General features: G+C 36.3%; 1 long non-coding RNA gene across 1 annotated transcript; it reads left to right on the top strand.

Moving 5' to 3' along the window:
- The first annotated feature begins 3,338 nt into the window (after positions 1-3,338).
- Positions 3,339-4,970, top strand: LOC117821214. The gene is made up of 3 exons (XR_004632921.1): positions 3,339-3,418; positions 4,769-4,802; positions 4,904-4,970. It is a non-coding gene; the product is annotated as an uncharacterized LOC117821214 (long non-coding RNA).
- Positions 4,971-5,218: the final 248 nt, after the last annotated feature.

Consider the following 5,218-nt stretch of genomic DNA (forward strand, 5'->3'; position numbering starts at 1 on the left):
AAAACCAAAAATGCCCAGAATGGCTTAAAAATCTAGTCTCCTTTATTAAAAACATGCGGCTGCATCAAAGGAAGTTTTGATCACCGCCAAGCCCTCATAAGAATTTCTCCTCCCTAGTGTTACAGCTGTGTTGTTGTGATGCCAATCATCTTTAATTAGATCACAAGCTGACCTTAATTCAGCCATAATTTAATTTTAAATTAAAAAAGGAATGCTGTAAAATGCTGCAAATCTACCCCACCAAAGGTGCGTCCTAAACCACACCCAGTATCAGTGATTTAAATGAGCAGCCGTGATGACAGGAGTTTTTTCTACATGCTGCTCTGCTGCACCAATTATCCACCTGTTCATTCATACATGCCACACGCAAGTTTGGAAACACCTTCTCATTCAAGGGTTTGTATTTATTTTAGTTATTTGAAACACTGTAGATTAATACCAAAAACATCAAAACTATGAAAGAATATGAATTATTTAATGAACAAAAAAGTGTTAAACAAACCAGAATATGTTTTATATTTTAGATTCTGTAAAGTAGCCCCCTTTTTCCTTCATGACAGCTTTGCACACTCTTGGTATTCTCTCAGTCTGCTTCATCAAGTGGTCTCCTGGAATGGTTTCTAATTAACATGAGCCTTGTCAAGAGTTCATTTGTAGAATGACTTGCCTTCTTAATGTGTTTGAGACCATCAGTTGTGTTGTTTAGAGGTAGGGTTAGTACACAATGGATAGCCCTATTTGACTACTGTTGTAATCCATATTATGGAAAAACCACATTATTTCATAGTTTTGATTTCTTCAGTATTAATCTGCAATGTTGAAAATAATTAAAATAAATAAAAACCATTGAATGAGAAGGTGTGTCCTAACATGTGACTGGTATGTGTGTTGTTTGCTTGTATCAAACCTGACCAAACCATACACAAGCTTGAGGATACACCAAGTTGCATCTGTGAAATTACTACAGAAACCTAGGGTTGACGTTGCACAGACTACGTCCATGTTTTATCCAATACCAGTGGGAGTTTAGTCTGAGCTGTTTATGATCTGCTTTACCTGGAAGAGTCTAACTTTGGAATAACATGAAACAACTCACCCTACAGAGTAATCAATCAGCATTTCATTTGTAGCTTTACAAACAAATAGGAGCAACTCAGAACATGCAGCATGTGCATACAAACTGTGACTATGTTGTAGATACAAAGCATTTTTTGGTTTATCATTCAGAGACCAATCATGAGCAATAATCAGAAGATGACAGTCTTCTGGTTAGCCTGGTTCCCCAGCAGCATAGTCACGAGGGCTCACCATTTCTCATAAAAAACTTTTACACTGAAAAACACTGTCGCAATTTTAATGTCCCAGTGTGTCCTACTGCCCCCTCTGTTCACACTGACACCATTTTGCCTTTGTGCTTCTTATGGTGAGATGTTACAGAGGAGCAATAGACAACTCAAACATAGGCATATAGCTCAGGGCTGTCACATGCTTAATTGATGTGAACTGAACCAGGTAAATACAATAGGGGTAACATCTTCTTGCTCTGAAATATGCCAACACAGCCTCAATGCAGCTTTTTGAGCTAGTTTTTCTAATTGTTGTGAAAGTCTTTCCATAATGACACCTTTGAAAAGCTTGATGACACAGTGAGCTTTGAAATCATGCATAACATTTTTCCATGACAGGCCTAATTACGGAAAAGGGTAACAATGCAATTTGCACTGTAGCTGAGGCTGATGAGCATTGCAAACATTGTTCAGTATTTGGTTGAACACAATAATCACTGCCCTAATGTCGTTGCAAGATGAAATGTTAGAAAGTCATCTAAATTATTATAAATCAAATGGATAAGACATAAAATACATGTAGCAAATGTTGATCTGCTGTTTATCAGCCAGATTCAAAGCAGTAAGCCAACCACAAATACATCGTTATTACCAGTCATTGAGCAATGTTGTTCACATGACTGACAGTGAGATTTTTAAGTCTAAGGAGCTGTACAGCTTTCTCCCTTTTATATTTACATCTAATAAGCTCTTCAAAAGTTGCATTGTGTGCAGTGGTTAGTAGAAAGCTTTGGCATATTAACCCCACGCCAATCAAGCTAATGCAGTGTAGAAAGCTGAACAGGTCCAAGACAGCTGTGGTGCATTTAATTCTTGTTAATTAATTGTCTGCCTATCACTTACTTCAAGTCTTCTTGTCCCATTAAAGTTACTAACCATAGATCTTTCTGAGAGTCCCTGAGCTCCCGTGTCGTTCCTCTGGGTCGCTGCTGTAGACGTCCTGCTGCTACAGCCCCACTCCAACTGATGACTTTGATGTTGTCATTGTCCCTGTCCTCTGTCCATCTCTCTCTACCCCTGTTTGCCGGTGCCAGAGATACAGACTCAAGGCTTAGACATCCACCTTGAAAAGGAGCACTGAAGACTTGAAATTCAGGACTGTAGGACTTGCTTAGACTTTGTTTTTAAGATTTCAGTTAAACTGAAATCAATGACAACTAAATGTAACAGGATCTTCAGAAGAAGAAACCAAGGAAAATAAACATACTTTATTTATCCCCATGGAGGAATTCCAATTTTTACAGATATTCTGCAACAGTACATAAGGGTTCTATTTAAGCATCCTTGGAACTTGTTTGTAGACATCAAAATCATTTGATTGCACACTTGATGAATAGTTAAGCCTACATTATTTAAAACAGATGCAGAGCATAAACTGTGAGAAAATGCTTTGTAATGCTTAAAACTTTAATTTGAGTTAGTTTACAACGCCACCATTTATGGTACTGTTTAATTTTGATAATTTCAGGTTTTATCTCAAACATCTCCTCCAGTGTGAATACAAAATGATATGTAAAAGCAACCTGGTGCATTAACACCAAAGTATCTATCTAAAATTTTGGGAAATAAAAAAGCTCTGAAAAATAACACAGATTTTCTCCAGTGTTATCATATACAGTATATGTAGAGAATAATCGACAGAGAAGTTGCATTTGTAAGCAACTTATAAACACCAAATGTGAACTTGTCTTACATTGAAAAATAAAATTCTCATCATCATCTGATGTGTTTGAACTACATACTTAGTTACCTAATGAGTCATTATTACATGTAACTACTGATAATTGCTGTGTTCTCTCTGTGTTCCTTTAAACACATAATGTAGCGTGAGAGTCTATAAACCTAGCCCAGTTTTTTGTCCGAGTTTTCATTTGTGAGCCACATTTTTATAATTATTGTATAATTAAACTAAAATGCATGGACATTCAAAAAATTTAATTAATTAACCACACCCTTTTAGTTTCTTGTGTCCCACACCTTTTCAGACCTCTTTAAAAACCGCGATCAGACATCTGTGCATCAACCAGTCTCAGAGAGAGAAAGTCTGTGCTCCTTCTTCTGCTATCATCTTTGTAAGTATTCATTTTGCTACAATTGGATACATGGTTGATATCATTGAATTATCATTGTGTCTTTGTATATTTTTTAAAAGCTGATTTAATGTTTTTGATCATGAGCTGAATCTACATAATTCACTCTTAAAGTTAAAATATAGTGGTTTCTGTAAAAGAGAACAGAGATACATTGCAATCTGTATTACATTAGTTGCATTACATCACATTCAGAGGTATATGGATTAGTTTCTTGTGTGGGATGGTACAGCTTTGCTTTTCTGCCGGTAATCTGACTATTCTTTCAAGCTATGCTCAGAAAATACCGTCCTATCCTCCAACCTTTTTGATCTTTTTATCACACGTACTATGTATACTTCTCATTTTTTTGGGCAGCAGTTGGGTGCACAGTTGCACTGGTGGACACACCTGTTGAAATTGACGTGCTTTATGGGGATTATATTCTTTTAATCTCAACAAGAGGAGCAAGTTCCTCAGATTAGTCCTTTAGCTAACTTTGATGGCATTTCATCTCAATTTTGCCTGAAGTCATGGACATATTTGTCACAAGGGTTGGGGGAATTAAAGCTATGATGATGTGTGACACATAGTGCAGAGTTTAAAGTTAAATTACAGTGAGAGATGTCTTCAAACTGCAAAACTACTGAGGAAACATTCTGTAGCCATTTATGGACATTGTTGCTTTTAAAACTCTTATTTTAAATGGTAAATGGACTTGTACTTATATAGCACTTTTATAGTCTTACTGACCACTCAAAACTAATATTTTAATAGACACACGACTCTTTACTGATTTTAAATTCAAGTTTTCTACTTTAACAACTTAAAACATATTTTTGTTGTAACACTGGAAGTAACAACAACTCAAAGCCAGTGGTTCCAAAATTGGGGGTTGGGACCTCCTCCGGGCTCGCGAGATCACTGATGGGAGGGTCGGGGGATGGCGTTAGAGATATCTAAAAATGCATATTTTAATCCATTCGTACAAAACATATACAAACAATTTAGCTCAATTTGAGGTGAAAAAAAAATCATGTTTCTTTACCTTGTTGTCACATAAACCCTGAGGAAATTCTGCTGCTTGTAGCATTTATAAAATTACAAAGAAATATGTAGGTTTTTGGATTAGCCTACAGTTCTTGCACTCAGCCATAAGCAACAATTAACCATTTGGAGACTTTAAAGAGTCTATAGAGTCTCCAGTTATTGGCACTGTTGTTTTGGGGGTTGCAGACTAAAACGTTTGGGGCCCCCAGTTTGGGAACCCCTGCTCAAGGTGATAATCTATGAAAATAAGTTTGAGTTTTTTCAACTGCTTATAAACCAGATCATATTTCTGTTTATCCTCAGAGTAACAACATGTGGAAGCTAAGTCCAACTGCAGGTAAGGCACACTGGTCAAGGCTGCTTCAACATATCATAAAATATACATTTCCACATTCCCATTTTCATTCTTAACTTACCAATTTGTCTGTCCCTATGAAGGTCTCTGTTTGACTCTCGCCATCTTGGGTATCATCACAGCACCTGTCTCTGCATTCCGGTCAAGGCAAGTTTATTTATAAAGCACCATTCATACATAGAGCAATTCAAAGTTCTTTACAGAGTTAAAAACAAAAACCAGAACAGTAACAATCAACAAAAACATACAACAAACACTTCAAACATTTACATTTTATATGCAGCCAGTTATGTTTGATCTACTCTCTCTCTCTCTCTCTCTGTACTTATGTAACTTAACGTACATAGTAAATAGTGTTGGGTCTTATTTATTTAAATTTGGAGGGATTATTATAAATA

Source organism: Notolabrus celidotus, chromosome 11 (genome assembly GCF_009762535.1).
Source record: "Notolabrus celidotus isolate fNotCel1 chromosome 11, fNotCel1.pri, whole genome shotgun sequence".
Taxonomy (NCBI): Eukaryota; Metazoa; Chordata; class Actinopteri; order Labriformes; family Labridae; genus Notolabrus; species Notolabrus celidotus.